Source organism: Dromiciops gliroides, chromosome 1 (assembly GCF_019393635.1).
Source record: "Dromiciops gliroides isolate mDroGli1 chromosome 1, mDroGli1.pri, whole genome shotgun sequence".
NCBI classification, from domain to species: Eukaryota; Metazoa; Chordata; class Mammalia; order Microbiotheria; family Microbiotheriidae; genus Dromiciops; species Dromiciops gliroides.
The window spans coordinates 517,073,011-517,097,415 of NC_057861.1; the positions used below are offsets into that span (position 1 = coordinate 517,073,011).

At 38.9% G+C, this 24,405-nt stretch overlaps 1 protein-coding gene across 13 annotated transcripts in view; it reads right to left on the reverse strand.

The window, feature by feature from the left end:
- SEMA4D (semaphorin 4D) overlaps positions 1-24,405 on the reverse strand; it is a 207,624-nt gene that overhangs the window by 156,091 nt on the left and 27,128 nt on the right. The window contains exon 1 of one of the 13 annotated variants that reach the window (XM_043972971.1): positions 753-811. The exons of the other annotated variants lie outside the window; for them this stretch is intronic. The gene's annotated coding sequence lies outside the window, so the exon portion shown is untranslated. Of the gene's footprint in view, positions 1-752; positions 812-24,405 lie in introns of those variants that run through there. 13 annotated transcript variants of the gene reach the window in all.

Genomic DNA, 24,405 nt, shown 5'->3' on the forward strand with positions numbered 1-24,405 from the left:
TATATGTGATATTATGTTGGAGTAACCATTGCAGGAAAGTTTAACCTATACAAGGTCCCAAAAGTCTTAAAGCTCGAATAGCTTAGAATAGCACCAAGACTTTGGGGTTATCCTTTATCACAAGAGCTGCTTTTTTACACTTTTATCAATATTCTGCACATGTTGCATCCTTTACAACTGGCAAAGAATTAATCATTTTGTGATACCTTCCACGAATACAACAAACAACGTTACTGTGGATACAGCATACAGATTCTACAGTAAGAGGACGAGTTCAAATTCTCTCTCTTTTCTAGATGCCTGACAACTTACTTAACCTTTCTGGACCTCAGGTTTCTTCTTCTCTGGGGTGTCAGGTGGAAAGCAGACAATAATGAGCACCTGTTTACAGATGATCGTTCCAGGAACAGGGAAAAGTGCAAAGTTTAGATAAGACACAGTTCTAGGTCTCATAGAGCATAACAGGAATTGACAAGCACAAAATCTATACAATTTTTTTTAAGGTAGCTAAGCACCTAAAAGAAGTGGCAAAGTATTGTTGGGGGGGGGAGGGGAGTCATTCCCAATAGAGTTCAGAGAAGGTTTCCTGGAAGAGGTCTGAATTTAAAAGTGGAAAAAACAAGATTCCCAAAGGACCTAAGTGACTAATTAACTTGTTGAAAATGAGATTCATCCCAGAATGATTCTGTAACTATGTACTTCAAATAATCTTTCAAAGTAAAATAACCTCGTTAGTGATTAATTAAGCATACCTACAACAGCTGTCTGAAGGTTTAAAATACACCATGTGTAACTTTTCAAAGGAAGTAAGTGGTCTACAGTGGGCACGGCCTGCAAGGGGTTGGGGCCTAGGGCCCCTAAGGCAACCCTGTGGTAGCAGCAGGTTCTCCCTGCTTCGCCTAACAAGAGACCCCTGCGGATGCCCAGGGGTCTCACGACTCAGTCAGGATGGGCCCGCCAGAAGGGCTCCTTCCGGGGCTACAGCGGCTTCCGTCCCAGCCACCTCTCCCGCTCTAGGAGGCGCAAGATTGGGACCCCCCACACTCGGTCGGGTCCGTGCGCCGGACTACTTGTGCTGGACCGGGTTCAGGGAAGGAAAAAAATGATCCATCTTTCTCTCAAGTCTGTCCCGGAGGGGAGGTTTAAAGATTCTGGTCCCCAGCCCCACTTGCTTTCCCGCACTGTGCTCGTGAAGAGCAGAGGCCGGGAGACACGTCTCCAGAAGACCCTGTAGGAACCCCGTATAGCGGGCGAGAAAAGGTGGGTAGGAGACGGCTAACGACGTGCTATCCGCGCAGGCGTACTGAATACTGCGGAGGGGAAGGAGGAGGGAGTCCGCTACCTCCAGAGGGGAGGCAGGTTGGTTCGTAGCCCCTCCCTCCCTAGGCCTCCGTCGCGGCTGCGCAGTGAGCGGGAGACTACCCTTTCCCCACCCGGGTGGGAATGCGCACTGTCAATTTCTCTGCAGCTACAGCTTTCTACCGTTTACTAGGTCGCAGGCCCCAGGCCTCTGCTGCCTGGCTAAAACATCCCTCCTCTGAGGGCGGGGCAGGACAGGGCGGAGGTGGGGATGTGATGGAGTTTTGCGTTAATTGTCAGGCTAATCCAAAGGAAAGGAGAGCATGGGCCGTAGGGGTTGCAGACGTTTCGGAAGCTCTGGGTGTAGGGAAGGTGGAAAGCGCGCGGCAGGGGGTGGGGAAGCTGTCAGAAGGCGAAGATGAGGAGGGGAGGGATGGGGCGGTCCTTCCCATAACCTTACCTGTCAAATGAAGGTGGGCAGCTCTGAGGCATGGTTCATTGGGGCCAACCCACTCCGCTCCCCTGCCAGGAACTGAGGTAGCAGCCTGGTCTAGAGGAGAGGCCACCCCACCCCAGGTGACAGCCTAAGCCCCCCCCCCCCCCAATCCAAAAAGACCGTCTTTGGGGAAGGGTTGGGGAGGAGGATAACTGGGCAATTTGTGCGGAAATAGGAACTAAAAAGAGCTCCGCCTAACCTTTTGGGATCTATTAGCATTAAAATTCTTTTTAAAATGTAAATAGCTTTAAGTACCAAGAGGGGAGTCCACCCAAACTAAGGAAGTTTGAGACTGAGTTTTTGTTTTGTTTTGTTTTTTTTATTTTTGGTGAGGTGTCTGGGGCTAGGAATGCAAAGCTTTGTGTAGAGGAAGAGATGGAAAAAGGGGAAGGAACCCAAACCCAAAGTATTTCTGATAATATTTGTACCTTGAAAAAATGGAACCAATATCTGTTTAAAATTATTAATCATACCAAACTATCAAAAATTATATAGAACTAGAAAAAATAATAAAATTCATCTGGAAGAACAAATGGTCAAGAATATTAAGAGAATCAACGAAAAAATGTGAAGGAACTGGGCCTAGCTGTACCAGATCACAAAAACCGGGAAAACTGGATAGCAGTTCTGGCAGAAACGACATAGAACATCTCACACTATATATCAAGATAAGGTCATAAAAGATTACTATAAGCAAATTAGGGGAACATGAAATAGAAAAGAGAAGAATTTATCACCAAAGAAAAGACAGAATGCATTATGCAATGTAAAATGGATAACTTTTATTACATTGAATCAAACTGGTTTTGCACAAACAAAACCAATGCAAGCAAAATTAGAAGGAAATTAGGGGGGAAATTCAGAGCAAGTTTCTCCGATAAGGGCCTCATTTTTCAAATACAAAGAGAACTGATTCAAATTTATAAGAATAGAAATTGCAAGGAAATGGGCAATTGCCTCCTCTCAAGGGTTAATTCAGATAGAGAAATTTCTCCTGGGAAGATAGAAGCAGACACTCAAATGCTAATATTCACAGGGGAGGATTAATTCAAAGGCTAATTAAGACTCCCCTCACAAATTTAGACCAAGAAATTAGGGTTGGAAATACAGCATTCTGGTTAGCTAGTGTTTGCCTTGTAAGCCTTGAGTAATCAGAGTAATGATGAAAAAGGGGAGGGGCCATTCCTGTTTCCATTTTTGTCACATTGGGTTGCCCCATTCTCAGGAGAATGATGATAAATGAGCCTTTGACTCATCACCGCGGCTGAGTGCTGAGTTCCAGAGAATTATTGGACAGGAGTTGTTTTCCTTACAGAAATCATTCACCAGTTGATAAATGGTCAAAAAATATGAACAGGAAGTTTTCAGAAGAAGAAAGCAAAATTATCCTGTCTGACTCTTTGTGACCCTATTTCGGGATTTCTTGGCAGAGATACTAAATGGTTTGCCATTTCCTCCAGCTATTTTATAGATGAAGAAATGAGACCAACAGGGTTAAGTGACTTGCAGAGGATCACACAGCTAGTATCTGAGGCTGGATTTGAACTCAGAATGAGGAGTCTTCTGGACTCCAGGCCCGGTGCTCTATCTATGGTTAGGTGAAAAAAACACAATATTATTGATTAGACAAATGCAAATTAAAACAAATCTGAGGTACTACCTCCCACCTATCAGATTGGCTAATAAGACAGAAAAGGAAAATGATCAATGTTGGAGGTGATGTAGGAAAATTGGGACGCTAATGCACTGTTGGAAGAGTTGTGAACTGATTTAACCATTCTGGAGATCAATTTGGAACTATGCCCAAAGGGCTATAAAACTGCATACCCTTTGACCTAGCAATAAACCACTAGGCTGTATCCCAAAAAGATTTTTTTTAAATGGAAAAAAGACCTATATGTACAAAAATATTTATAGCAGCTATTTTGGCGGTAGCAAAAAAAATGGAAACTGAGGGAAGGCCCATCAATTGGGGAATGGCTGAATAAGTTGTGGTATATGATTGTGATGGAATACTATTGTGTTAGAAGAAATGAAGAGCAGAATACTTTCAGAAAAACCTGGAAAGACTTATGTGAACTGATACAAAGTGAAGTGAGGAGAATCAGGAGAATAATGTATACAGTAACAGCAATATTGTATGATGATCAACTGTGAATGAGTTAGCTATTCTCAGCAATACAATGATCTGAGACAACCAAAGGATTTATAATGAAAAATGCTATCAACCTCCAAAGAAAGAACTGATGGAGTCTGAATGTCAATCAAAGCATTTTAAAAAACTTTATTTTTCTTGTTTTTATATGTAATTGGAAAAATATTGAAAATAAAAAATAAAATTGTGAAGATGTAAAAAACAGGAATGAACTCATTTCTCTATAATTCTTCCCTAAAATCCCAATGAATTCTAAAGATTTTCAAAGCAGAGAGCCATTTTCTTGTAAATGAAAAGAGGCAAAATGGAAAAAACAAACACATCATAAAGGCTTTATTAACCACTTACTATTGTGTTAAGCTCTATGAATACAAAGATAGGCAAAATGCAGTTCTACCCCTGAAGAAACTGAGACAACTTGTAAATAGGTAGTGACAAAAATACACCAGGTGTCCCAGAAATCTTAGTGAGGTTAATATCTATGAAATTCTAAAAGTTGCATTAAAGTTTTTGGAACATCCCATACACCAAGCTGAAAGGTAATCTTAGAAAAGTCACTAGCATCTGATGATGGAAAAGCCTCTTCCAGGTCAGATTTGAGCTGTTTTAAAGAAAGCAAGGGAAGTTAAAAGGCAAAGGTAAGGAGGCAGAACATTTTAGGCAATAGGAAACAGAAAATGCAAATGCATAGAAAGATGAAATATCCTGTGTGAAGATCAAATGAGTTAATATTTGTAAAGCACTTAGCACTGTGCTTGGCACAGTGTTGCTGGAGCAAACATGAAGGGAGTAAAGTTTTTGAAGACTGGAAAGGTAGGAAGGGGCCAAGCTTTGAAAGTCCATGGGAATAACAAAAGAGCAAATGTACATAAGTAGTTCAAATAAATTAGTAAAAGGGCTTTCTTTAAAGTGATTCCACAGAGATATAGCAAAACAACCTTTTCAGCTTTTCTCTGACCCTGTCCAAACTTCTGAACTATATATAGCACTTTCCTTTAGTTCATTTGTTTGACCTTATGAGGAAAAGATACACACACACACACACACACACACACACACACACACACACACACACACACACACACACACACACACATATACACACAAGCATTTCTTTCCTCAATAAACCAGGAACTTAGAAAATTACTGGATTTTTAAAAATTATTTTTATGAGGGTTGGTGTTTCATTTGGAAAAGATTACACTCCTCCAAAGAACTACTATTTGGCCAACATCCTTCCAAAACAAATTATATACATAAATGTCCTCACTCCCTTTCATCTAGATTAAATATAATCAGGGAATTTAAACCTTTTTTTAAAAGGAAAATGGCCTATGGGGTTCCTTCACAGTCTAGATGAGTGCTTCTTAAACTTTTTGCACTTGTGACCCCTTTTCACCCAAGAACTTTATACTCAACCCAGGTATATAGATATATATAAAATAGGTACACATAACCTTTTATAGTTGCCAAATTTTTCACAACTCCCACATTCAGTTATATAACCCCTTATGGGGTCAAGACCCATAGTTTAAGAATCTAGATTCTATATTATGAGATTCTGATTCTGTGATTTTTTTCTCTTTTTTTGAAAATGCAATATGGCATAGGAATTGAGGGCCTACCTCAGTCTAAAAGAATGGGTCCAAGTCCTGGCTCTTACACATAAGCGTGTCCCAAGCAATGTTTTAGGAGTACTATGTTTCAGAACTGCTGAGCCTTTTTGGAGTAGGCATTTTGTAAGCCAGTTAATAAGCATTTATTAACCAATCTCTATGTTCTAAGCACCATGCAAAACAATGCTGATACAAATAAAGCCAAATTGTGGTCTTGCTCTCAAGAAGTTCATATTCTAATGGGAGAGACAACAAGCAAAAATGTATATGTAAAAGAGAGATATAGAGATAGATAGATAGATAGATAGATAGATAGATAGATAGATAGATAGATAGATAGATAGATAGATAGATAGATGCAGATGTCTGGAAAGATTTCTTTACAGAATGTGGAATTTTAACTAAGATTTGTTGAAGCAAACTGGGAGACAAATGAGGAGGGAGAACATTCCAGGCATGGGGGATAGCTAGTGAAAATGTAGTCTAGAGGGGCAGCTAGGTGGCACAGTGGATAGAGCCCTGGAGTCAGGAGGACCTGAGTTCAAATCTGGCCTCAGACACTTAACACTTACTAGCTGTGTGACCCTAGGCAAGTCACTTAACCCCAATTGCCTCACCAAAAATAAAAAGAAGAAGAAGAAAATGTAGTCTAGAGATGTACTGTCTCGTTCTAGAAAAATCTAGGAAGTCAATGTTGCTGAAAAAGTAGTGATGGGGAGTAAAAGAGAGCAAAGATAAGAAGGTCAAGTTACAAAGGGCTTTAAAAACCAAATTAAGGATCTTTTATTTGATCTTGAATCAAAATTGACTGAAAAATGGAGGTGACACATCAGACCTTCACTTTATTATGATCATTTTGATAGCTGAGTGGTGGATGGACTGGAATGGGGAGAGACTTAAGGCAGGGAAACTAAGCAGAAGGCTCTTGCAATAATCCAGGCATTAGTTCATGAGGGCCTGTGCCAGGGTAGTGGTAGTGTCAGGGAGGAAAATAGGGCATATAAGAGAGATGTTGTAAAGGTAGAAGCTACAAAACTTGTCAACAAACTGGATATGAGAAGGGGAGTATATGTGAAGAGATGATTACACTGAGTTTGTGAGCCTGAATGACTGGTAGGATATTAGTGCCATTCACAATAACAAGGACATTTGTAAGTGGAGGGCTTGGGAGTAATGAGTTCGGTTTTGGACTTGTTAAGTTCAAGGTGTATATAGAACACTCTGAGATATTCGATAAGCAATTAAGGATGGGAGAACAGAGGAAGGATGATAGAACTGGATAAACAGATTGAAAATCATCTTTATAGAGATGATAATTGAACCCATGGGAGCCAATGAGATCACTAAGCAAGATATAGAGGGAGAAGGGAAGAGGGCCTAGAACAGAGCCTTGGAGAATACCTGGAGTTAATGGGCATAACTTGGATAAAGCTACAGCAAAGGCTGCTGAGAAAGAACAGTGAGACAGGCAGGAAAACCAAGAGGGCAGCATCAGAAAAACCTAAAGGGAAGAGTATCAAGGAGAAGAGGATGATAGAATCAAGGGATGCAGAGATGATAAGGGAACTTCCTCTTCTCTCTTCTTCCCCATCTTTCTTCACTCAAATGTCTTCCCCAACTATTTCCTCCTTCATGTCATCTTACATGAAGAAGGGGCCCTTCTCTTTGTCAAAATAAACTATTCTTCCTAAAGCACAGTTCTGACCATGTCACTAGTCTAGTCAATAAACTCTAGTGGCCCCCTATTTCAAGATCAAATATAAAATCCTCTTTGACTTTTAAAACCCTTCATAAATTTGGCGATCAGAAAGTTTGCCACGAATTGATGATTTTTTAGAGACAGACTAACTCATCAATACTTGATGCATTAATGAATGGAGGGCTAGTGATAGAATTTGATAGGAGCACTCAAAGTGATAAAATCACAAATCTTTCAAGAACTAGAGTAAAAGAGGCATAATAATTCTATTCCCTGGCTCAAGGCTTACTAGAGAATCAAATAAAATAATGCATATACTCACCTTGTAACCAGCACTACGAGCTATTAATATTAATAAAACCCTGTTAGGATGCCTTTGAATTTGGTTTGACCAACATGGAGGCAAGGGTGGGGGGGAGTTCCCTATTATATAGAAGATGCACATTAACATAGATAGGATTCTCATGTAAAACTGTGGCTATGCATATCACCATAGTACTTACATGTAAGCTATGTCCCTACTATACTTCTTTGATTACCTCAGAAGGGAACAGGGGAATGAATAAAAAATGAGCCAATTTCAGTTAAAAAGAGGAGTGGACCAACACTTTTAGGCTATATGGAGGGTAATTATCCTTAAAAGCTCTTATATAAAAAAGAAGTTAATTGAGAATCCTGGGTTTAAAAAAATGGAAATGTTAACAATAATGTTTAATTCAAATTTAATAATAGGCATAGAATTAACACATATATAAGATAGGTGTTAACACACATATAAGAGGTGATCTTGAAAGAACCTAGGCTGGGGCAGCTAGGTGGCACAGTGGATAAAGCACTGGCCCTGGATTGAGGAGGACCTGAGTTCAAATATGACCTTAGACACCTGACACTAGCTGTGTGACCCTGGGCAAGTCACTTAACCCTCACTGCCCCACCAATCAATCAATCAATCAATAAGTAAGTAAATAAATAAAAGAGCATAGGCTAAAACAATTCAGCTACCTAACAATTCAGGGCCTTTAGATAGGTTAATACATTTATTAGCTATTTTACAGCTCTAAGCTTTCCTTATATTTACAAAATAAATCCTTGACATGAAAATACCTATTTTGGGGAAGGGAGGCACACAACTAAAAAAGTTTGTCTTTTAAACACAAGGCCTTACATCTTAGATGATTACAAATACCAGGAACCCAATACAATGACATTATGCATATTTGGTTATATATGGCATATGTTGACATGAAGCTTTATTTACAGTGCCATATGGTTTTCAGTTGGATTCTGTTCTGGTATGAAGTAAACATATGAAATAGATGCAGCTTGGTTTACTACAAAGAGTTCTAGGCTTAAAGTCAGAAAGTCCAAGAATGTGGCCCTGTCACTGATAATTCTCTCTCCAGTTACCAGTGATCTCTTAATTGCCATATCTAATGGCCTTTTCATAATCTTCATCCTTCTTAATCTCCTTGAAGTCTCTTCTCCCTCTATACTATTTCTCTTGATGATCTCATTAGCTTCTATGGATTTAATTATTATCTATATGCAGATGATTCTCACATCTATTTATCCAGTCCTCATACCTCTCCTGACCTACAGTCTTTAATTTCCAACAGGGAGGGAGAGAAAAGCATTTATTAACCACTTGCTATGTGCCAAGCACAGTGCTAAGTGCTTTATAAATAATTAGCTCATTTGATCCTCACAACAACCCTGAGAGGTAAATGCTATTATTATCATCCCCATTTTACAACCTAGGAAATTCAGGTGGGTTAAATGAGTTGCCCAGATTCACAAAGCTAGTAAGTGTATAAAGCCAGAGTTGAGCTCAAGTCTTCCTTACTATAGGCCCAGGGCTCTATCCACTGAGCCACTTAGTTGCCTCAAGCTATTAGACATCTTGAACAGGATGGCCTATAGACATCTTAAACTGAACATGCCCCAAACAGAATTCTTCTTACTCTCTTCTCAACTCTCTAGCTTCTGACCTCATCATTCAAACAAAACTGACTTTCCAAAGTTACTGACGATATCTTAATTGCCAAATCTCATAGTATTTTTCTCAGTCCTTATCCTTTTAGACCTCTTTGTACCCTTTGCCATTGTCAATCACTTCCCCCCCCCCCCCCACTCTTTTCTCTAGGTTTTACAACACCTCTCTCCTGGTTCTCCTTCTACCTTTTGACTGCTCCTCAGCCTTCTTTGCTGGATGATCATCCAAGTCATGCCTACAGTTATCTCCCAGGGCTCTGTTCTGGGCCCCCTTTTTATCTCCCTCTCTTATTTTGTTTTGTGATCTTATCAGTTCCCATGGACTCAGTGATCATTTCTATGTTGGTGACTGTCCAACCTACTTACCTAGCCCTAAGTTTTCTAATTTACCCATCCCTGACTGCCTGTCGGACTTCTTTCAAGGGTACTACCATCCTCCCAGTTACTCAGGCTCACAACCTCATTTCCATCCTTGACTCCTTACTCTCTCTCTCTCTCATCCCATATATCCAATATATTGCCAAGTCTTGTTATTTCTAATTTCACAACAGCTCTCCTGTATGTCCCCATTCTTTCCTCCGACACTACCAACCCCACAGTACACGCCCATATCACTTCACTCCTAGACTACTGCTCTATAGCTTTTTGATTGGTCTCCCTGCCTCAAGTCTCCTCATTCTGATCCATCCTCCATTCAGCTCTCAAAGTGGTTTTCTTAAAGTGAAAGTCTGACTTCATCACTCCCATTCAACAAACTCCAGTGACTTCTGATTGCCTCCAGAATCAAATGTAAAATCCCATTTAGCTTTACAGCCCTTCATCCTATCCCTTTTGTACCTTTCCAGTCTCCTTATACCTTACTCCATTCCATGTACTCTACAGTTCAGTGACATTGGCCTCCTTGCTGTTCTTTCCATACATCACTCCAATCTCCTGACTCCAGGCATTTTCACTAGCTGGAATGTTCTCTCTCCTCACTACTGCCTCCTGGCTTCTTTCACATTTGTTAAAATCCCATATTCTTCAAGAAACCTTTCCTGGTCCCTCTTTTCTTTCTTTCTTTTTTGTTTTGTTTGTTTGTGGGACAATTAGGGTTAAGTGACTTGCCTAGGGTCACACAGCTAGTGTCAAGTGTCTGAGGTAGGATTTGAACTCAGGTCCTCCTGAATCCAGGGCCAGTGCTTTATACATTCCACCACCTAGCTGCCCTCCCCTTAAAGCTAGTGCTTTCCCTCTGAAATGAACTTTGATTTATCCTAAATAAGTAAATTCACCCTAAACAAAAAATTGTTTGTACATAGTTTTTGTTGTTGTTTTACATGAGGAGGAACTTTCTTATTCTCCCTATGTTTATCACAATGCCAGGCACATAGTAGGCCATTAATAAATCCTTGTTGTTTGATTGATATTTTACCCAGCTAAGACTCAGCAAGCCCTCTGAGCCCTCATACCGGCTCGTGAAACGTTTATCTCCTTTATGCCAAACCTTATTATCTAATATTTACATAGATTTTGATGTTTATCTTAAAAACTCTTTATAAATATATTGTCTTATTTGATCTTTACAACAACCCTTGAGGTACTTGCTCTTATCTCTACTTTATAGGTGAAGAAACAGGGATGAGGAGATTGTGATCTGCTCAGGACCACATAATAGTAATAGTATGATGCAGGATTGAAATCCAATTATTTCCAAATCTAAGTCCAGTGCTCTGTCTACTAAGTCAGATGCTACTCTGCCATTTTATCTATTCCAGGAAAAAAGGAAATAAGATCAGAAAGATTAAATTGCTCAAGGTCACACAGCTAACAAATAATGTAATCCAGTCTTGAATTTAGATCTTCAAACTCAATCCTATATCTCTTTCTACTTCACTATACTGACCTTGCATCTCATATTAAAAGATTGAATGTTTTTCTTGCGTTGTTCTGTATTATTGGTTTTTTCCCCTGCAATCAGAAGAAAAGCTAAAATGTGTCAAGTTTCCACAAATTAAAACAGTAAGCCAGAAAAAATTTTCTAAAAGTCATTGAATCTACTTAACATCTATTTGTGGGGTTATTACTCCTTTGTTTTTAACATTCAACAATTCAACAAATACTGATTAACCATCTTTTATGTAAAAGGCACTTTGCTAGATTTTGAGAAAAAAAAAACAAAAACAAAATACTCTTAAAATGATAAAACTTCAGAAGAAATTGGAATAACTTTTCATCATATACAACTAATTTGAACCCAGTAGGAGATAACAAGTCTTACTCTTGTTGCACATTGACAGCCACATTCATTTATTACTGGTCCATGACCTTGTGCAAATCATACAAAAATGTGAAAATTTTCATTTTATATGAAAACCCCTGGTTGCCCATCTTTTCAAGATTTCAGCAGTTTGAATGATCACATAATTTTAAATTAACCATGAAATGAATAGGAAAATGTGAAGACTCATTAAAGTATAATCCCTTACAGAGGCAATATAAAATAATAGAAAAAAGAAAGGGACCTAAAGAGTTGCCTGGGCCCTATCACTTACCTAGGGTCACTTCATCCTTCCTGAGCCTCAATGTATCAGTGATTTAATGAAATAATAACATTTACCATAGTTTTAGTCATTCTCATGTCAATGAACATCTGTTTTTATTTCCTTGATAATAAAGGGAAAAAAGTACCCATACCGATATTTTGCTGTATATGGAGCCTTTCTCTTTTTCACCTCCTTGAAATATTTGCCTCATAGTGGCACCTCTGCATAAAAATGTACAGACCTTTTAGTCATTTTCTTAGAATAATTAAAAACTGTTGTCCAAAATAGGCTTATAATTTCCAATATGATATCATACATGCGATACATGTGAAAAGAAATGCTATATAAAGTCACACCTATATTTTTAATTAATAGAAACTAAAGAGGGCAACTAACTAGGTGGCACAGTGGATAGAGCACCAGCCGTAGAGTCAGGAGGACCTGTGTTCAAATCCAGCCTCAGATGTGTACTAGTCACTTAACCCAGATTGCTTCCCAAAAAAAAGTAATGAGAGGATCAAATGAGATTGTGTCAATCAGCAAGGTACTTGTTAATTGCCTATTATGTGTCAGGAACTGTGCTAGGCACGATATATACTTATGTATAAGAAGTTTATATTCTAATGGGGAAAATAATAAGTACATATCTAAGTATATAAGGAGAATGAATATACAATGTAGTTAAATATAAAGTAGTTTGAGAGGGATGGTACTAGCACTGAAAGGATTTCATGTAGAAGAGGAGGAGGTACCTGAGCTCTGTCTTGAAGAAAGAGAGGGATTATATGAGGTACAAGTGAGAAAAGAGTATTCAAGGGATGAGGGATGGCTAGTGCAAACAGAGAAATGGGAGAGGAAGTATCTTGGGTGAGGAACAGAGAAAAGGCGACTTTGGCTGGATCATGGAATATGAAAGGGGGAGTAATGCCCAATGAGGCTGGAATGATAGGTTTGGGCCAGGTTGTGAAAGATCTAAAGGCTAAATAAAGTTTTTATCTTATCCTTGAGACAACAGCAATTCACTAACATTCACTGAGTGACATAGATCTGTGCTTAAGGAAAATCACTTAAGCAGAACTTTGTGGGATGAACTTGAGTGGTAAAAGATAGGGCAAGGAGATAATCAAGAAGCTGTTGAAATAATCCAGATGCGGGATGATGAACCTGAACTAAGGTTGTAGCTGTGTGAGTAGAGAAAAAGGGTCAAATTCCAGAGATGTGATCATAGAAATCGCAAATTTTGACTACTAATTGGGTATGTGGGATGAGTGAGAGTGGGGAATGAGATGCTAAGATTACAAATCTAGTAGACTGGAAAGTACTTTGTAAATAATTAATAGATTCAGGATCTCATCAATGTGGGCACTCTATTCACTTTTGTAGATTATAACTCATCTTGTGGGATTTTAGTTTAGATCCTTCCATCAAACTAATGCACTGGGAGGTCTTCTTTGTTAGGTCTTTTAGTGTTTTGTGGATAACAGTTCAATGCTCTTACCCTTTCTCATGCTATGACAAATCCACTTACTTTTCCACGTATACCTTATGTCATTTCTTATCCCACTTCTATTCAAATTATCATTCATACTATGCTATGGCACACTAAGGGAAGCTAGATGGTATAGTGGATAGAATGCCAGTCCTGGAGTCAGGAGGACCTGAATTTAAATTCAGCCTCAGACATTTACTACTAGTCTGTGACTCTGGGAAAGTCTCTTAACCCTGGTTACCTTAGTTTCCTCATCTATAAAATGAACTGAAGAAGGAAATAACAAACCACTCTAGTATCTTTACCAAGAAAACCCCAATAAGGAGTCATGAAGAGTTATAATATGACTTAAACAACTAGACAACAACAAAATGGCAGACTAAATCCAATATGTTTTTCCATTAATTTTGAATCGCCTAGAATTTTGATTCTTCTATGTACCATCAGTGGGAGGATGCTGGTTTGAATTATGGGCTCTGCGTGCACTGATCATCTTTAGGATCACTGAAAATGCATTGCTATAAGTTTCAGAATACAAAATAAGCCCACAGAAATCATCAGCATTTCTGTATATTACCAACAAAATCCAGCAGGAAGAGATAGGAAAAGAATTTCCATTAAAAACATTAATATAAAAGAGGGGGGAAAAGATAGAATAAAAGAGCCTCCCTGCCAAGGTTTACACAAGAATTGTCTGGACAAAGAACTGTGACTTTGTTCCTGGGTTTCCCATCAGGATTAAGTCTGGTCACTTCTAGATCACTTTGGAGAAGTTTGTGGTAGGGAACTCACTACACTGCTTCCTTTTACTCTGTCATCGTAACTCTTCCCCTTTTAAAGTCTTTCAAAGTTGTTTATGTCAGGAATGTTGTTACAATTGTATAAATTGTTTTCTGGTTGTGCCCACTTCATTCTGCCATCAATTCATAAAGGCTTTCTCAGTTTTCTCTGAAACTGTCCATTCCAACATTTTTTGGGATACCATATATTCCATGACATCTATATACCACAATTTGAACATTTGTGCAGATATTCCTTTTCCTACCCCCACCCACAGTTTCCAATTTTTGGCTACCATGAAAAAAAGTAGCACAGTATATTAGTAAATGTTTATTGATTGCCTACTGTATGTCAGGCACTGAACTAAATACTGTTTTTTTAAAAAAATGATCTCATTTGATATTCACAACAACCCTGTAAGGTAGGTCCTGTTATTATTGTCCCCACTCTACTATTGAGGAAACTGGGACAAACAGAGGTGAAGTGATTTGCCCAGGGTTCTGTCCTGTCTTCTCTTCTCCCTCTATACTACACTTGGTGATCTCATCAGCTACCATGGTTTTAATTACTATCTCTGTGCTGATGATTCTCAATCCAACTATCCCACACCAAACTCTCTGATGACCTTCAATCTACATCTCCAACTGTCTTTCAGACATCTTGTATTGGATGTCCAATGTACATCTTAAACTCAATATATCCAAAACAGATCTCATTATCTTTCATCCTAAACCCCCTCTTGCTCCCTCCTCCTCCATTCCCTATCCCCATAGAGGGCAACACTATTCTCCTAGTCCCTCAGGCTTGCAATCTAAGATTCATCCTAGATTCCTCACTATCTCTTACCCTCCCATATCCAATTTGTTGCCAAAGCCTATTTCACCTTTGCAATTACAAAATCCTCTCTTTGGCATTTAAAATCCTTCATAACCTAGCACCCTCCCAACTTTCCAGTCTTTTTTATAGCCCACTACCCAACATGTAGTCTTTGATCCAGAGACAGATACTGGCCTCCTGGCTATTCCACAAACAAGACGCTGATCTTTCAGCTTTGGGCATTCTTTCTAGCTGTCCTCCATGTCTGGAAAGCTCTCCCTCCTCAGCTCTGACTCCTGACCTCTCTGCCTTCCTTTAAATCCCAACAAAAATCCTACCTTCTACAGGAAGTCTTCCCCAACCCCTCTTATTTCCAGTGCCTTTCCTCTGTTAATTATTTCCTACTTATCCTGTATATAGCTTGATATATCCATACACACCTATGTTTATATGTTGTCTCCTCAACTAGATTGTAAATCCCTTTAAGAAAGTGACATCTTTTACCTCTTTCTGTATCTCCAGTGCTTAGTACAGTGCCTGGTACATAGTCACTTAATAAATGTTTATTGGTTGCTTGGTTTTTGTTGTTTTGCATTTTGGTTGAGACATTTCTTCTCTAATATGTGGGCAGTTTTTGTGGAGATGCTAATGTATACTTGAGAAGTACATAGATTCCTTACTATTCCCATTCAGCAATCTCCAGAGGTCTATTATCTAGAACTTTTCTAAAATTCTCTTTAAATCCTTAACTTCTTTCTTGTTTAGCTTTTAGTTATATTTATCTAAATCAGAAAGGAGTACATTAAGGTCCTCAAATATTATAGTTTAAATGCTATATGATTAGGTACATCAATATTAAGTACTAATATTGATTCTTTAGGGTGCCTTGAAGTATAATGTTATTTTCCTGCTTAATAGTTTTTATCTTCTCTATATTTACCATAGTTTTATCTGAAATTATGACTGTTACCCCTGTTTTTTTGTTCTTCTGAAGCTTAACAGATTTTGTTCCAACCCTTTCTTTTAACTCTATGTGAATCTTTGTGTGCGCATGCGCGCACACACACACACACACATTCTTGAAATCCTCTTAAACCCTTAAAGGTCTATTATACTTAGCTTTGCCAGATAGGTTATCCTTTGTTGTAAACCTTTACCTCTGGTACATTTTCTAGATTTGTTTGGAGGATCTGTTTGTAGAAGGGAGGAACTTGACTATATACTTCTACCTGCTCATTCTGGTATCTTGGCTCCTTTGATCTTTTTTTTTTTTTAAGACAATCTGGATTAAGTGACTTGCCCAGGGTCAGTCACATAGCTTTGTGACTGTCTGAGGCCAGATTTAGATTCAGGTTCTCCTGACTCCAGAGCCAGTGCTCCACCCACTATATCACCTAGCTGCCCCTATTACATTTCTTAAGTTTTTTCTTCATTTTTTTTCAAGTTTTGTTTTGATATTTCTTGTTATACTGTTATCATTGTTTTCTGTCCAGTTCATTCTAATTTTCAGGGCATTCAGTTCTTAAGTGATGTTTTTCACCACTTGTTCTAAGGCATCAATGTTCCTTGTCATTCTTTCCTCTCTAGCTTTTCTATTCTATATCTCATTTCATTTCTTCCACATGCTCCTGTAGTCCCCGTGGCCAGGGCACTTTTTCCTGTAGCTTTACATGGACTTGTCTTGGGGTCACTGTTCTTTTCAGCGGTTACTCCCGGGGCCTCTCTCAATCCAAGATGTATTTTCTCATGGGGTTTGGAGTGTTCCTTGTTTTGATCATTTAGGGGCTTACACTTGGGTCAAACTCTGCAACTGATCAGTGTAGGCAAGGCCTACTGATCCTCAGTATAGTGGGTCAGGCTAGGTTCCTCCTTCAAGGTTTTTGGAGCTGTTCAGATGCTGGGCTGGTTGGGGGAGGGTGCCCTCTTTCTTGTCATATGGCTCTGGCACCTCTCCCTGCTTGGAGGCATGTTGCTGAGCTCAGTGACTACTTCTGTGCTGAGCTTCCACCATAGGTTTCAGGGTCTTTCTCCCACAGTTTGGCATGGGTTACTGGTGCCATGCTGAACCCTAACGAGAATGCCCCAAGGCTGTGCTCTCTGTCAGGCTAGGGCTGGGTTTGGACTATGTTGGGACTGGGCTGGCCTTATTTTCTGTTTCCAGAAGTGCTGAAATGTTTTCCCCCTAGAATATCCCGAGGCTGCTCTCATTCTCAGACATGAAGCAACAGGTTTGGGAAAGGCTTGGCTCCCTGACTTGAGCAGGGAGTGCCACAAGTTGGACCTGCCCAGAACTTCCCAAAGTTAATCTTTTGCAGCCCTGACCTCCTGATAGAAGGCTAGGATATGGCAAGGCTTGAGTGCTTCAGAGTTCAGGCAGGGAACCCTGAAATTGCCCTAAGCTTCCGGGGATAGCTGCCTATGCCTTGACTTTGCTATTGGCTGGCCTCTGCAGTTTGTCTATCCCAGTATCTATGTAGGCCTAGTATCTACAAAGGACTCCCTTTACGGATCCCAGGGTTGGTCAGGGGAGTCTAGAGGTGATTTTTCCCCCCTACTCTTCACTAGAGTAGTGCATCTCTAAGCCCCAGGGGAATGTTTGCAGGAAATCTGGGATCCTCTGCATGACATCTTTCCACAATCCCCTGCATCAGCACCCTTAAAATTATAGCACATGAGCCCCAATGATTGAAATTGTCTATTTTGCCCTTCATAATGCCCTCGATCACGTACCTGCTTATAAATTCTTTCCCTAGCTAAATTATGAAATTATTTTCTATCAGTCAACAAACAAATATTTAAGTGCCTACTATGTGACAGGTCCTTTAGAAGGTTCTTTGAAATTATTGTGTCTATAGGACACAAGTGAATGCATGAATTTTTAATCCTGAGTCCCCTTTTGACCATTCCCCCCTTTTATGTATGTTTTCTCCTCTATTAGAAGAATGTAAGTTCTTTTAGGACAAGGACTGACTTTGCTTTTATATTTGTATCCTCAGAGTTCCAGAGCTTCACAACTAGTAAGCTTTAATGATAAATATAATAAACAGTAATAACATGGGAATGTTAGTATAATATTAATATAACAATTGTAAAATAAAGAGCAATAAATGCTTTATCATTCATTTGTGACTGATCCATGAATCAGTCAGTCTAGTCAATAGCCAGCCACCCTTTAATTACATGAGGTTTGAAGACTTTCCCATACCTTGTAAAAGGTTAACAAAACTACCATCTAATTCCATCAAGCTTGTCTGACAATTTCTTTGCTTTTTACTTTCTGGAATTACATCAAAAAAGCTAGAGGGTGGCGGGGGGGCGGCTAGGTGGCACAGTAGATAAAGCACTGGCCCTGGATTCAGGAGTACCTGAGTTCAAATCCGGCCTTAGACACTTGACACTTACTAGCTGTGTGACCCTGGGCAAGTCACTTAACCCCCTTGCCCCGCAAAAAAAAAAGTAATAATAATAATAATAAAGCTAGAGGGAAATCAACCAATTGATGCTTCCCTAATCAACTTCACCCCTTACTACACCTGCTTTCAGGGGTAAGCTCAAACACTATCACCTCCACTATGTGAGAACTTTCCTGATCCCTCTAGGTGCTACGCTCAGACTCCCCAAATTAGCTTTTATGTCATTTGTAAATATGTTTTCTTCCCTGGCTAGATTGTAAACTCTTTGAAGGCAGGGATTGTGTTTGATACCTCTTTTTTGTATCCTTAGCACTTACTATGGTGCCTGGGCAATAGTAGTCACTTAAATGCCTTGTTGCTAGGATGGAAAGTTATTTCTTTCACAGGTTAGCTAGATAAAGAATTTGTGAGTAGGCACAGGATAAAGGAGATTATGAAAGACAAAATAGGTATTTTCCATTATGTAAAGCCAAAACCTTTTTGTACAAATGAAATCAATGAAGCTCAAATTAGAAGAAAATATATGGATTTAGACAAATCTTTGCTTTCATTAATCCAACTCTGAAAGAGTAAGTGCTCTTCCTTAATTGACAATTTTCAAAAGAAATGTAAATTCTCACCAATAATCTAAAAAATTGTTTTTCCTCTACTGATAAAGCAAATTTAAACTACTTTGAAGTGTCATGTCACACTCAAATTCACTGTTAGAGGGGCTGTAGGAAGATGGGTATTCTTATTCATTGATGGCAGAGTTACAAATTGGTTTAAGCATTCTAAAAAATGATTTGGAGTAATATAAGAAAAGTTCATTAAAATTTTCATACCCTCTGACCCAGAAATTCCCCTAATAGATTTATGTCATAAGGAAGTTTACAACAGCAAGAAAATACCTACATGTATAATCATATCAATAATTGTATTATTTGTGCCTATTGATTGGGAAAGAACCAAATAAATTACAGATATGAATGTAACAGAATGTCACTGTGCCTTTAAGAAAGAATAAAAATGAATTTGGAGAAACATAGGAAGACTAAAATGAAGTGATTCACCAAAAAAAAAAATATCCAGCAAAATAGACATAGTAGGGGCAGCTAGGTGGCACAGTGGATAAAGCACTGGCTCTGGAATCAGTAAGAACTGAGTTCAAATCTGGCCTCAGATTATTTGACACTTACTAGCTGTATGACTGTGGACAAATCACTTAACTCTCATTGCCCCGCCAAAAACCCCCCACAAAACCAAAAACAAACAAAATAGACATAGTAACATTTATTTTTTACCTTATACTTTGTATTTTTTGTTGTTTTGTTTTGTTTTGTTTTTTGGTTGGGCAATGAGAGTTAAGTGACTTGCCCAAGGTCACACAGATATACCTTGTATTTTAAAAAATTATTTCGTATATACTTATGTATGTACATATTATCTTCCATGCTAGAATATAAATTCATTGAGAATAAGGATTGTTTCACTTTTTGTTTCTATATCTCCAATAGCTATCACAGTGCCTGACACATAATAAATGCTTGTTAACTGATTGACTACAACAGTGTAAATAGAGACATTATCAAAGGCAACAAAACTCCAGGGAAAAATAATGGATAACATTCATTTCAGAAGGATTAAAAGTTAACCAGACATTCTTTTCTAGTAACAAATTTTCAGAGTGGTATGACTTTTGCTTAACTATTTTAAGGATGCACTTTGTGGTGAAGCAGAATTGGGAAAGATCTGTTATTTATATAACAGTAATTTTAAAAAATTAAATATTCGGTGACCTTTTTTGACCACCATATCTCACTGTTGATGGATTAAACTTGCAGTCACTAAAGGCCTTATATTTATTTTTTAATCCCAAATTATGTATAATAAGATATTTGTCAAATTGCACTGAAGTCACCAAGTATAATAGAGATGTTGTGGAAGCAGTATCCTAATGCCCCTCCCCTCCATGCAAATTAGGCTGGTTTTTCTTTAGAAGGTACTGACTGAAATCATCCCCAAGACTTAACTGACTCAGTTGACTAAATGTATCACTTCCCACTGAGATGAGCAGAAAACAGGCCAAAGGTGCTCTGGGAGCAGCTGAGTTCTCTGATATCTGACTGGCATGATGGCTCTGGGCACACTCAAAGGCAGGGGAACTTGGATCACCTAAGTCAATTTGAAGTGTTCTTTTCTTTTTCTTTTTTTTTTTTTTTTGCGGGGCAATGAGGGTTAAGTGACTTGCCCACAGTCACACAGCTAGTGTCAAGTGTCTGAGGCTGGATTTGAACTCAGGTCCTCCTGAATCCAGGGCCAGTGCTTTATCCACTGCGCCACCTAGCTGCCCCCGAAGTATTCTTTATGTATATTCTTTCCTCTTCTATGGCCAAGTTAAATCTTTTGCTAGTCTTGTTTTGTTCCAGTTTTAGACCTAAACTACTGGATGAGTGGCCTTAGGCCAAGCTCAGAACACCCACTTTATAAAGGACATTCCTTGTTGCCTCTGTGCTTCAAAATGAAACCAATTCTAGTATTTACTTCTGAAATAAGAACCTATAGGCCCTTTGCTTCAGCTACTTTGTTTTATGTGAAAATATGCTTTCTAATTTATAGATGAGGAAACTCAAGCCCAGAGAAGTAGTGTGACCTCTGCAAAGTCAAACAGATGGTAAGCAGCAGTGCTAAGTACCTGAGGCCATTTAGTTCCTTCAGCAGTTTTTCAATTCATTGGTCATTGAACCAAAGTTTCAAGTATTTCAAGTATTACCTCAAATTACTATTTGTAGATGGTCTAAAAACTAACTCTATGTTCCCACTCCTTTTTCTTCCACTCAACAGGCATTCCTGATGGAAAAAAAAAGGGGGGAGCCCACTTGGAACCGAAGGCCATTTTGTTTTGTTTTCATTTCATTTCATTTCATTTCATGGACTGTCATGGACAAAGAACTCATTAGCTCAGAATGGCCAGTCTACTGGTTATGAGTCTCTCCATGTTTAGCCAGGCTGGTCCTTAGAGAGAAGACACATTCTGTAGTTAACACATACTCAAAGCCTTTCTAATTTGGTAGAACCTGACAGTGCTTCAGCTCTGCTGACATAGCTTTTAATAATCCAGAGTCAGTCACCTTCCAAGTTTTGATTATTGTTTGTCCTTCTTTCTTGAAGAGGACCATAATATCAGTAGGTGATGTCATGACTTGCAATGAATTGGATTTAAGTAAGGAAGGGCTGTGCAAATTCACCAGCATCACTCTCTCCTCCAGAACCATCTGGGTCCAGTGGCAAGATACCGATAGGACAACTGGAGATGGTCTTTCCCAGGTCTCTTTGCCTGAAGCAATTCCCATTCAGTGATTAAGGCAAATTTTTGATAAAACACTGGAATAATAATAATAGCTAGCATGAAGTACTTTACAAACATCTTATTTTATCCTCACAACAACCCTAGGGAGATAGGTGTCATTTTATTATCCCCATTTTATAGATGAGAAAGCTGAGGCCCATGGTAGTGATTTGCCTAGGGTCACATGGCTAGTAAGAGACAGAGGCTATATTTGAACTCAGTTCTCCATCAATCCAGGTCCAGCTCTTATCCACTGTGCCACCTAGCTGTCTCATACATTCTATGGATGACTTTGCAGATAAAAATAATTCACTTATCACTAAAGCTTTTTCTTTATAATCATCCTGTGTAACAGCTCATTAGAAGAGAATATTAAATTTTCAGTGTGAGCATTTACACCTCAGAAATCAACAGTACTCTTTTTTTTTCCCCCAAGGGGCAATGAGGACTAAGTGATTTACCCAGGGTCACACATCTAGTAAGTGTCAAGTGTCTGAGGCCAGTTTTAAACTCAGGTCCTCCTGAATCCAGGGCCAATGCTTTATCCACTGTGCCACCTAGCTGCCCTGACAGTACTCTTTTAAAGGTTTGATTTATTGTTTTGTTGATGATCTGGACTTAAGAAAGTGATGGAGAAAATGCTAATTATACAGATTTAAACTTAAAAGTGTGTCATGGATATATTTTTTTGAGAGCTGGTTGTAAAACATTTATCAACACACCCTGGTATACCACAGGTAGTATAAATGTTTTGTAAGGAAAGTAGTATATGTGATATTAAATTCATTCAAAGGTGAATAAACTGAATTTCAGAAAGGGTAGGGTGACTTGCACACAGCTAGTAAGTTAGAGCTGAAACATTAACCATATAGTGGAAACAGCCCAGGATTTGGAATCAAAACCGCTGGAGTTAAGTCCCTACTCTGCCCATTACTAGCCTAACCAAATAATTTAATATCTCCATTTCCTTTCAAAAATCACAAATTCCTATCACCTGCCACATGGAGTTGTTGAGATCAAATTATATAAGGTATATGAAATTTTATAAATTTAAATGAAATATTCCATCTTCATTATGATAGGTAAGATATTACAACAGAAACCAGGAATACCATGTTGAGTAGCACATCAAATGCTTCAATCATCCAGCTACTTTACCTATGCTAATCATAGCAACCAAAGTGGATATAATAAAATCCATGTTAACGTTCATGCATTCACTCATAGAAGAATCCCTTAAGCTTTGCCTTTGAGCCTATTTATTCTTTGTTTAATCCAATTCTCACAAAAATGGATATGAATTCCAAGCCCATACACAAATTAGAAACAGAATATTAGTAAATTTCTGTAGCCACACTGATAGCAGTGTGCATTGAGAAGTGAGAAACTTCTCACTTCCACAAGAGAATCTTTGGGATATAACAGAAAAACTGTGAAAGACAGAGGAGCACTAGTCAAACAGCAGTCTGCTCCTGCCCTATATACTTCTAAAACGTTCAGGGAAAAAGGAACTTGCTGGGAAGGTTCCCATAGGGGTACAGGTTTTTTACAGGATAAGAAATTGAGTTGCCTAGAAAAACTTGCTAAGAACAATATATGGCAAGGCTTTGGAAGGTGTGGGAGCTGGGGGGTTAGGAATGTATTGTGCTAGCCTAGGCCTTATGGTCTTTGATGCCAATTTAGGACAACAGGTAAAACCAGAAATTTCACTAAATAGTTTCTGGCTCATTTGATTTTGGAAAACTGACCAGAACCTGTACTGTATTCAGCATTGTGTTTAGTGGAACACCATGGCTTACAAAGGATATTGATAAACTGGAGCACCTCCAGAAGCGGGCAACAAGAATGAAGGCCCTTAAGATCATATTAAGATCAGTTGAAGGAATTAGGGTTTTTTGGCCTGAAGAAGAGATGATTCAGGGAGAAACATGATACTTTAAGACTCTGAAGTACCACTGTAGGGAAGAGTAGATCACACTTGTTCTACTTGGTCCCAGAGGTCAAAATAAGGGACAAAGGGTGGAATTTGAAAAAAAAAAATTAGGCTTGATGTCTGGAAAAATTTCTAGATAGTTTGTTATCCAAAGGTAGAATAGACTGCTTTGTTAGGCAACAGATTCCCTCTCACCAGATGACCACTTCGCTATATTGTAGAAGAGATTCTATTTTTTAAGGAGGCCATCTCATTTTTTTTTTTTTTTTGGTGAGGCAATTGGGGTTAAGTGACTTGCACAGTCACACAGCTAGTAAGTGTCAAGTGTCTAAGGCTGGATTTGAACCCAGATCCTCCTGAATCCAGGGCCAGTGCTCTATTCACTGCGCCACCTAGCTGCCCCGAAGAGATTCTATTTAAGGGATGAGCTGGATTATGTGGTCCCTGAGGTCCTTTCAAAGACCAAAAGTAAATAGTGAAAAAATGTAAATAGTGAATGTAAATAGTGAAAATGAACTTCCTCAAATTCCCACACTTAGATCTTTGTGTATGCTCCCTTGTCAGAAGGAAAGAAACAGACAGTGAAGTGAGGATCCAAGGTAAGAGGACTTACAGGGGACCAAGCCATGAAGACCAATAAGAAATGAAAGAGGTGGCATCACAGAAGCACATCCTGAAGCCTAAGGAGGAAGTATTTAGGTGGAAGAAAGGGGAGAATCTTTCTTTTTCAGGGAAGAAGTACTTCCAAGAGCCCACAGCCATTGAGATAGAGAATGAAAAGAGGCAATTGTAAAGTCCTTGCAGAGTGGCCTGAAACCTAGAAGAGACATCCTTATGGTGTGAAAGTAGACCAAAATAAAACAT